The following is an 11,286-nucleotide window of genomic DNA, read 5'->3' as shown; positions in this document are numbered from 1 at the left end:
GGTATAAAGTTTGCAGAGAGGGAGGCTTCATGAATACATGAAGTGTATTTATAGAGGTGCTGAGGATCAAGAACCCAACTTCAAACTGAGACTTGATGCCTATATTCATCCTTGAGGCAACAAGGAGATAGTTCCCATTTATTACCTGAAAATGGCTTTTTGATTCTGTCAGCATTTCTCACTTCACCACTGTGAAGCCCTATTCAGAAGTATACACAAAGGCATTATCACCCACTAATGTTGGTGCCAGGAGTGGGTCAAAGCAGCATGCAGGACTGAAAGTTGGGTCTACTCCACTCCCTGCTAATGTGTTGAAACACGCAAACTTTACTTCTGAATAGGGCTGCACTGCTTAGTGTTCCAAGTGTGTAAATTGAAGATGAATTGAAGAAAGGCAAGAGGTGCCAAGTTCCAGGAGGTGGGAAGATAGCTTGTTCTATCACAGGGCTGCATTATTCTGGAAAAACCAGGTCTGTACCTTGGGAATACTCCTGGATCAAACGTTGTCACTGAAGGATCAGGTGGCCTTAGTGGCTAGGAGCACTTATTTCCAATCCAGGCCGGTCCCTTTTAGACTTGGCCACTGTACTCCATACTCTGTTAGCATTTAGATTAAAATATCGCAATGCTTCAACTTGTCCAAATTCAACAGCCAGATTACTGGCTGGGGTTCTATTCAGAAATCATATAATACCATGTTAAAACAGCTGCACTGGCTGCCAGTTTGTTTCAGGCACAATTCAAGGTGCTTACATTAGTGTTTAAAGCCCTAAACAACTTAGGCACCAAATATGTGAAAGACAACTCATTCCCTTCAGACCCTCATATTTAGGGGCACACCCATGGGAGGAGGAGAGGGGGGGGGAATTCCATTGTCCAAGTGGAAATCCTTAGTGTTGCTTTGGATGCAAGCCATTCACTACCAGTTCAAACCACATAAGTATATAAATGAGCATTTTGCCCTAATGTGCATTAATTTACATTTGTTTACATTCACTTGCATCTGCCATTTTAATGCCCATTTGCAGTGTTTAGAGAGATCCTTTCGGAGCTCCTTGCAATGCATTTTTGTTTTAACCACCCTAAACAATTTGGTGTCATCAGCAAACTTAACCACCTCACTGCTCATCTCTAGCTCTGCGTAATTTATGAACAAGTTGAAAAGCACAGGGCCCAATACAGATCATGGTTGCATGGATCCTGGCCTAAGATTTGCTGTACCAGCGTTATGTATTTTGAGTACACCATCAACTGGCTTTCAAATATATATATGTCTAAAGATAGCAAGGTGACTTTCAGAAGTAAAAAAAACCACACACAGCAGATATCACCAACACTATTACAAGATTATAATTCAGGCCTAAACACTTTTAAACAGAATGCATGAACCACAATTCTAAAAATATATATAGCCTCAACAGATCCAACTGAAACATTCTTGTGCATGCTGTGTAACTTTAAATATCTTAAACATCCACCTCATGAAGGCAATCACACATTTTTGCTAGTCATTAATCAGCTATCTGATCAGAGAAGATAGCTAATAAATTATAGCAGCAGATTGATTATATTCATTCATCCGACACCAGTATACTGTACAGTATCTATGGTTACAGCTCAACTGCAGAGTCTGGATAAGCCTTATTTTGATTTCCAGCCTCAAAACAGACCAATCCACCTATATAACAGGGTCATTTTAAACAATACTTTTAAGGATCTTCTTTGCCATATTTCAGAAATTGATGAGTCACTGTTTTTATAGAGAAAACTGATTTGTTTGGATCAGAATGCCTCTCACAGAAATAGGTAACTTAGTAGGGGGTATTAGGCCCTTTACATACATCAGAAAACCCCACAAACATCAGACGCTGGCTTGTATCTAACACCTACAATTTCAAAATAGGGACCCCCCCATGGAGGAGGACATGAGTGAAGAAAGGATACTTTAAGCGGTTGATACTCTAGACCAGGGGTCAGCAACCTTTTTCAGCCGTGGACCGGTCCACCGTCCCTCAGACCATGTGGTGGGCTGGACTATATTTTGAAAATAAATAAATTCTTATGCCTCACAAATAACCCAGAGATGCATTTTAAATAAAAGCACACATTCTACTCATGTAAAAACACACTGATTCCCGGACCGTCCGCAGGCCAGATTTAGAAGGCAATTGGGCCGCATCCGGCCCCCCCCCCCCGGGCCTTAGGTTATCTACCCCTGCTCTAGACTCCCGAGAAGACACTTGCTACACCGAGAAAGGTAAGGTGTAATACCCCACTGATTGCCAGACGATGTGTCAATGACTACTAGCTAACAACTTGCTGCTGACACTGGCAAGACTCACAAAATGTACCAAGGCATGAGGAAAGGATCAACAGTCAGGAAAACTGCACTGCTGAAAAGCTTGTTGGTAGGGATAATCACAGACCATAGCAAGCAGATGAAGCAATGTGCAGAGCACTATCAAGAACTGTATTTGAAGGGAAACATGGCCCTTGACACAGCAATCCACAGAATCCAGGGTCTGCCTGTCTTGGAAGAGCTGGATGTCCCTCCCTCCTTGACAAGCTGAAGAACGCCACCAACTCTCAGGCATGTGGTAAAGCCCCAGGACAGGACGGAATCCCAACAGAAGTGCTGAAAGCTGGCTTCAATTCCTCCCTCATGAGAAAATTCCTCCCTCCTGCATTGTTGGGAACCAAGGATCTCTGCAGCACCGAAGTGACCTCTCTGAGGTGGAAGTGTGAGCAGTGGGTATGGAGGTCCTGGGCTGCCCAGACAAGACCTCCCTCTCAGCCTCGCTGATGTGGTCCATGGGAAAGGAAAGCAATACATTTTGTACCAGCTTGGTTGCAGAAGTTGCCAGAAAGAAGCATGCATATAAAACACAATCCAAGACCAAAACAATGCAGGAAATTGGTGGTGAACTAGAGCATCAAGCCTATGCACCAGAAAAATATATGGAAGCATGAACATGTGCTGAATAAACTTTCAGGATGAACATTAGGCAAACTGGGGTATCACAAGTATAAGGGAACATTCTTAAGAAGTATGATATGAATGGTAGAATGTTTTATTTTACCAGCATGGGTGATATGACCTCATGGAATGGCTACTGGGTAAGAGTCCTGGTTTGGAGTAGTCCTGCTTCAGCCTTCCTGGGTTCAAACTGAGTATTACCGGTAGTTTTAGGCTATTTTCTTGTAATGCATAAACCTGTCCAATCTTCACCCAGGCACCATATATGTTAAATTCAATATTACATAAGATTTGGTTTCTTTCCTACCTCTCTGTGGTCACAAAAATGTAAAAGGTAAGGAACAGATTCTGCTTTTAACACTGTAAAGCAAGAAGCTAGGGGAAACAGTGTCATGAATTATGTGCTGTCTAATCAATTTATTTTAAGTTTCAATACTGTGATGCTATTTAGCTACACAAGGAATTTACTTAGATTTAGCCAGCTTAAAAGCCACATTATTATGGCTCCCCAGATGAAATTTTAGTCTGGGTAGCTTTAGGAAATTAACATTGGAGCAATGGATGGACTATTACAAAACTAACAATGCCATTTGCAAAACCAAGTAGCAACTGTATTTTGCCTCTTCTGCAGTTAATGCATTGCGACACATGCAAGCAAATGGAGATTAAAGGCTCCCTTGCTAAAAATGAATGTAATAGACCAGAGGTGTCACTGCAACATACAGATGAAGTACTTTCAAGGGTGTTGTGGGAGCTACAGATCTGTTACAGATAAGTATGTCAGCAAGCTGAGAATAATCCCTTGTAGATAGCTGGACCATGAATTCCTAATATTGCCATTGAATTTTTTAAAAACTGTAATTTTGTATGCATCCAGAGAAATGTAGCTTCATTACACTGATTGCTTCAAGGCTTCTGATTTGAATTTTGTGCAAATACTATCCAGGGCACACAGAGTTTAACAATATAGAAGTTTGTATATAAGTAGGTGCAGAACGATCTTCTTTCCATAACCATGAATAAGGTACGTAATTCTATTCCAGTGGGTACATCTCTGAGCTGCCACAAATTTAATCTCTGTGGTCACTAAAAGATGAAGAGGCTCTCAAAGATGCAAAATGTACTGGAGTGCTTGAGGTTGTGTGCCCTCTCCAACCACCAACTTGTAGCCTTGACACAGGACACTACAATGGGGCTAAGAAGAGAAGCAACAGGTTTGGGCTAGCAAGCAAGCAAGCTGGCAATCTCGATTTTAATGTGTGGAGACTCTGGGAATACAGAACAGATGTTCCTATGCTTGTCAAAGGGAAAGTATTGAGACAAGCGTGGATTTTGGCAAAAGGAAATTTGGTTTTTACAATCCAACAGGATTCTTTTATTTTGCTTCTAACATGCTCCCTAGCCCAGGTCTTTCATTTGTGGGAGCATCTCACACACACCCCACTGCCAATCCTTGGTATGTACATGGATTAAGTTTAAATTCCTTCACTCCATCTTCTAGGCTCCCTTTTCCCTCTCCACAAGGGAAAACACACATTTGGTTAGGAAATAAAGCTTTGAACTTTCTGATCTGCTTGTTTATCCTGGTATTATTATTATTAGTATTATTATGAAGACCTGAACCCAAAAAACCCCCCAAAAACAGGGCTTTTATTTCAAAAAAAAAGCTCAACAACTTAGACCACTGCCCGTTTTTAACTGTGAGTAGATCGCAGCCTCTTGGGAGTTGGTCGCCCCTGTTCTAGAACATCCACTCAGAGAACTGGGTCTTCCCAATAGGACGCCTGGTGCAAACTAATGACTTCCTAAAAATCACTGCAAACCCCCCCTCCCTGCCCACAAGGCCTAGGTTGCTGTGTGCAAGAGAAACCTGGTGGACAAGCAGTGGCAAGGACAGGCCCATCTGCTTCATCCAACCAAGTCTCTGTTACACATGCCAGGTCAAGTCCTCCATCCACGATCAAGTCATGGATGGCAGTGGTTTTATTCATCATTGACCTGGCATTGAACAGCAACACCTTCAGGCCATGTGGGGACCCAGAGGCAGGGTCAAACAATGACTAAACCTGCCTCCTCGGTAATGACATGGTCTGGTCTTAGTGTAACACCTCCTCCTACCTGTGATCACTGAGATCGGTTGTCCCAGTGCACCCCCCCCCCCCCCCCGTGGAACCTGCCCCAGCCATTTTGTTGGCTAGGACCCACTCCCAGGCAGACCCTTAAGAACAAAATAAAACCTATTTAAAAACAAAACAATAAAACAATACAAACCAAAAATGGTAAAAATTACAAACATACCAAAATTAAACAAATTCCCAAACCCAACTAAACATCCACCCCACCCCCCACACCAAAAAGAATTTTAAAAGGTAAAAAAGAAATTTTAAAAACATTTTGAAAAGAACTCTGCGCTGTTCTGAGTTCTCCTGGGCGGCAGCAGCAGCAGCAGCAGCAACTGTCCTTATGAAGCCTGTCAGGCCCTGCCCTGGGCCAGGTGGTGAGAGGCAGGGGACAGGACCTGCAGGCAGTCACAGCAGGGGAGTCCTGGGCAGGAGCAGTGGCAAACACTGAAAGCTTCCTGAAACAGGGCTGCCTTCAGATGCCTATAAAAACTATACAGCTGTCTAACTCTTTGACATCTGCTGGGTGGGCAGTCCACAGGGTGGAGGCGACTACCGAAAAGGTCTTCTGTCTGGTTCCCTGTAGTTTCACTTCTTGCTGTGAGGGACCCCTGTGGTCCCCTTGCAAAGAAAGAAACCTGGATGGGTGCATCTCAAGCCTGATCAACTTGTCTCTCTCTCTCTCTCTCTCTCTCTCTCTCTCTCTCTCTCTCTCTCTCTCTCTCTCTCTCTCTCTCTCTCTCTCTCACACACACACACACACACACACACAGCAAGGTTGTTTCAAGTTCACTTTCTAGTTCTACCTCAAATTGGGTTGTGACAGCATGCCAGGCCTGGAAACACCATTACTGGTGGAAGCGGCTACACTGGATCCAGCTAACAATGCGCAGAGTGAAAAATTGGGGCCAATAATCACCTGCTAAATACATATAAGGCATCAATAAATATGTGGGTGCATATCAGTACTTACACCAGTCCTCAAACAGGAAGTTGTAGTGACATTTTAAGGAAATCTTGATGGAGCACAGAAAATAATAATTCAGCTTTCCAATTCAAACCCCTCCTGCATTCCTCTGTATTAAATCACAGGCAAGTTGCATATGGTACATTATTTGGGATTTTGTCTGTTGATGTTACACTGCTCCTATTTTGAAACATTACTTAAAGCTCTTTACTTTTTTAAAAAAAGCAGCAATGGATTCCTGAGGTCACAAGGAAACATTTAGCATAACTGGCCGACCCCAGGGGTCCTCTAATCAAGGCAGTCAGGGGGAAGAAAAGACATAACTAGACTTAAAAATTCACTGGAGGCCAAAATATTGAATTTTTCTGGCTCTCCCCCAATGAAATGGAATAACAATATGATAAGAGGGAGGATACGACCGCACAGTGCTATTTTGTTAATGGGTGGGATCTAATTCCTGGCTGATAACATGTGGTTACAATAGAAAAGATGATGAAAACTGCATAGAATAGATCACACAATCGCTTTAAGAAAGTTAAAAATGTATCTTATTCCCTTACTAGCGCAAGCATCTATTAGAATGAAAAATCTCTAAAATCCCTAAACAACTTATTTTGATTAATATTCAAACCAATCATTTTCTTACAAACATTTAAAGAAAGCCAAACCTCACCATCTGCTCCTTCCTGTCCCAGTTAAATCTCTGCATTTTAATGCAGTACTTTAATACTTAAGTGATAAAATTCTACAACAAAGCAAGTGCAAAGCATCAAGCACAATTGGTATTCCTACATCAGGGGCTGGGCAAGGAGAACCACCTTTCTCTAATTAACAGGGGAGGACGTAAGACACTGTGCTGTTGACAACTATTATTACAGACAGGGTGACTCATACACAACGCCAATGTCACCCAACATTAAGAGACCCTAACATTCTGCAGGTATGGCAAGGTGAACAAAACACAGGCTTTCCAAACTAGCAAAGGTTATGCATATTGCCTGCATAAGAGACTACAATTGGAGTTAATTAAAGAACACCTCTGTTTTTCCTATGAGTATGACTGCCTTGCTTCCTGATCTTTGAGTGGAAGGGGGGGGGGGGAAGAGGTCACCTGGTTGCATCCTCACCATTCATTCTTCCATACAGCTATGGCATTTAGTATGCAAACTACATTTAACTGGGACCTTCCTCCAAAAGGTCACCACATGGTATTCCATAAATCAGATGAGCTAATGCTATCTGCTGCTTTCACAGTGATGTTTTATGAAAAGAGCATTGCTGAAATCCATTAAGCTACAGAGCTGAATTGCACAGACCACCTACTAGGGAAATGGTAATAGGTATGAGATGAAGCCAGAAAACATTTTAAACACTGCATGCTAAGCTGTGGGGGTGGGGAGACTGTCTGGTTAGGTGAGCTTTCCTAAGGAGTTGTATTAACCTCAACCAACTTTGAACTCAGTAACAGAGAGACACGCAAAATATACTCATAGCCAATGATAAAATACTTCTGAAAACAAAATGGAAATGTGCACCAGTATGCAGCTTTTGGCTTAAACAAAGAGAATTAAACAAAAACAAAAAGCCTACCTATTTATTTTAAACAAGACAGGCAAAACAACATGTACTGGAAGTCTAACTCAACCTTTTTATCATGTCAGGAACTGCAATTTGCTGAGTGCAAGAGAAGATCAGGCTGGAATGGTTTAATGTATGAATCACTGAGGCAACTGATTTCAACCGAGAAACTCATTTTAAATACTGTCATTCTGAAATGCATATATTACCTGAAAGAACAATATCAGGAATGTTGTTTGGTGCCATTAACCAGGGAAATATACCATAATTATTTACCACTATCTGGAATTTATATAACCTAAAGCAAAATGACAAAACTCTGGCCATACAATCAACATTTATTAACACTGCAGAATTTTATCTTCTGAGAGAACAGAGACAGATTTCTGGATCCTATGAACACTTATTTGGATGCAAGTCCTATTAAGCAAAATGGGGATTTACTTCCAATTAAAAATGCATAGGATCAGACCATAAACAAATGTCCAAACCTTTTCAGAAGCAATGACCGATAGTTAATGGGCAAAATAGTGTTTCTTAAATCATAGAATAGTCGAACTGTAGAGTTGGAAGGGACCACAAGAATCTTCTAGTCTAATCCCTGCAATGCAGGAATCTTTTACCCAACGTGGGGCTCGAACCCATGATCCCACTATCCAACATAACAGAGTGCTTCCATGTGGTAGTATTTTGAGATGGTGTTTTATTGTCTTGTTGTGGTATTTTATTTTTTTTAGATGTAACTCTGGGAACTTAAGTGAAGGGCAGGTAACAAATACAGTGGTACCTCGAGATATGAATGACTTGACTTACAAACTAAAATAATTGGCTAGCACTTACGAATTTCTTCGACATCCGAAGGCCAAATCGGGGCCTCGCTGCCGCTGCCGGCCTCCCACAGAATTGCTTCCGGCACCTCGCTGACAGGCCTCTGGCTGGATCGACCCCTCGCCGCCGCCCGGCCTCAGGCCAGATCGCTGCCGGCACTGCCGGCTCCCGCCCGGATCGGACCCTCTCCATGCTGCACAGCTTCAGGCCGGATCTCTGCCAGCTCCCGCCTGGCCAGATCGGGCCCTCTCCGCCGCAGCCACCGGCCTCCCGCCCAGCTGCCGATCCAGCCATAGGGCCAGATCAGGCTCTTGCCGCTGCAGCCGCCAGCCTCCCGCCACCCCCCCAGCTGCCAATCCGGCCATAGGGCCAGATCGGGCTCTTGCTGCCGCAGCCGCCGACCTTTAAAGTGCCTTTTTATTAGGCCCCGGAACGAATTAATCCATTCCCAATGCATTCCTATGGGAAACATCGTTTCGACTTACGAATGTTTCAACTTAGGAATGTGCATTCAGAACGGATTAAATTCGTAAGTAGAGGTTCCACTGTATAATAAAATAATAACGCTGTCTAATTAGATAACATAAACTAGAAGTTCATCTAACTGGGCTCAAAGGATAATCCTAATGAAGCTCAGTTTAACAAAGTATAACACAAAGGCTTGCCAGGCCAGGTCCACCCATGAGGTGGGGTGAAGCAACCACCTTGGTTGGCAGAAGCCCTTGTGGCTGCACCCTGGGGGGGTATCCTGCCCACCCAACCTTGCCAGAAATCCGTGTTGATGCTGGCATTGCTTCTCCACTAGCAGGGCAGTGGCAGGGCGGCACTTCCTGTTTCACCTCAAGCGGCTAAAGGGGACATGCCAGCCCTGGCGGCTGCAATTTTATGTATATTTACTTGGGAATAAGCTCTATTAAACGGATAGGAATGCACTGTGAATGTTTTATAGTGCTTAACCACAGAAGTCACAGATTTCCCTCCCTCTGTGATCCTTGCATTTAGATACTTTAGGGACACTTCCAACAGCTTACATTTTGAAGCCCCTGGCATCCCTAGGGTCTGCTGAAGGAGTTAAACAAATGGGCTTGGGAGAAAGATTCTTGCTTTGCAGGGTGTTGGAGGAGATGATCCTCACGATTCCTTCCAACTCTATGATTCTATGAACACTGGAAGCCTAGAAACATGGCTCACTTACGAAGACCTCCACTAAAAATCATTCATGTGCTTTTGCTTCATTTTATCTTGTTTTCATCAATTTCCAGTGCAAACTATGAGATAAAAAATTCTGAGTTAAGTACAAAAGTAATATTTATTGGTTACCTACCGTATATAAAATGCAGAGGGAACCAATTTGGTGATTGCTAAAAAAGCTTGTTAAATCACTGTATTTTAAAATATAACATTCCATCCTTGTTTACCCATATGAGGATGTGATTACCACATAAAGTGAAAAGGGTTTATGACACTCATAGGATTTTAGGCTCCTCTGTTGAAATTAGACCACTTCTTATATTAGGAATACATAAAACATAAAAACAAAGAGCACCAAGTTTCATTCTGTCGAACACACATTTCAAATGAATCTTTTGAACTATTCAGTGATGATAAATTATACCGTAACTTGTATTATTGCCAACAGTACTTCTCTTTTGAAGAAACCACAAAAAGGCAACAGCTGCAGCTGATTTTAAAAAAACCCAAACTTGCTAGTCTAATGATGCAAAATCTTAAGCTACTTGAATTCTCTTAGAACTATCCAGAATTTTATAGGAGTCAGAAGACTGCAAAACTATCTGTCAAGGAAGAACTTCTGAATTTTTAGTTTTCATTTATTTGTGGATATGCAAGGGAAGCATGCTTTGGGGGGCTGGAGACCACATAACACCAGTCTTGAAAGACCTACATTGGCTCCCAGTACGTTTCTGAGGACAAGGTTGGTGCTGACCTTTAAAGCCCTAAATGGCCTCAGTCCAGTATACCTGAAGGAGCATCTCCACCCCCATCGTTCTGCCCGGACACCTAGGTCCAGCACATTCTGGTGGTTCCCTCACTGCAAGAAGCCAAGTTACAGGGAACCAGGCAGAGGGCCTTCTCGGTAGTGGCACCCGCCCTGTGGAACGCCCTCCCACCAGATGTCAAAGAGATAAACAACTACCAAACTTTTAGAAGACATCTGAAGGCAGCCCTGTTTAGGGAAGCTTTTAATGTTTGACAGACTACTGTATTTTAATATTTTGTTGGAAGCCGCCCAGAGTGGCTGCGGAAACCTAGCCAGATGGGCCGTGTGCGTGTGTGTGTGTGTGTGTGTGTGTGTGTGTGTGTGTAAAATTATTATTGGATTAAGCCTGCCATGTGAACAAATCAATGCATGTGCACCCAGGGATTTTACCAATCTCCTCTTCTGACTACAAATCCCCATGCCACTTTACAGATGCAACTTGGAACCCCCAGTTTCAGGAATGGCTTTTCTAATGGTGGGGTTTGTGACAGGAGACAGGGCTGCAAGTCTTCTTTCTGATCCTTAGAGAGCAGCAATGATGGGAGACAGCACTCCAGCAGCAGGCATCCTGCTGCAAACATCACCATCATCATCATTTATTTGTATGCCACCTTTCCACAGTTAAAACAATGCTCAAGGTGGCTTACAATATGAAAAGATTTACATAATTACAAATATAGCAAAGTAGTCATAAAAATAAAACACATTAGAAACCATATAACCAAACTGAACAATTTCCACTTAAAATTAAGATACAAAAACATCACTAGCAACCAATTAATTCAATTGAATCAGATGTTCAAGAAATGCTTTTCGG

The 11,286-nt window shown here is 42.6% G+C and overlaps 1 protein-coding gene across 2 annotated transcripts in view; it reads right to left on the bottom strand.

The window, feature by feature from the left end:
* LOC118081799 (tetratricopeptide repeat protein 27) overlaps window positions 1-11,286 on the bottom strand; it is a 93,377-nt gene that overhangs the window by 39,791 nt on the left and 42,300 nt on the right. The window lies entirely within an intron of this gene.

This window comes from Zootoca vivipara, chromosome 3 (assembly GCF_963506605.1).
Source record: "Zootoca vivipara chromosome 3, rZooViv1.1, whole genome shotgun sequence".
In the NCBI taxonomy this organism is placed as follows: domain Eukaryota; kingdom Metazoa; phylum Chordata; class Lepidosauria; order Squamata; family Lacertidae; genus Zootoca; species Zootoca vivipara.
Note: the sequence above shows the minus strand (reverse complement) of the source record. Positions and strands in the feature narration are given on the sequence as shown.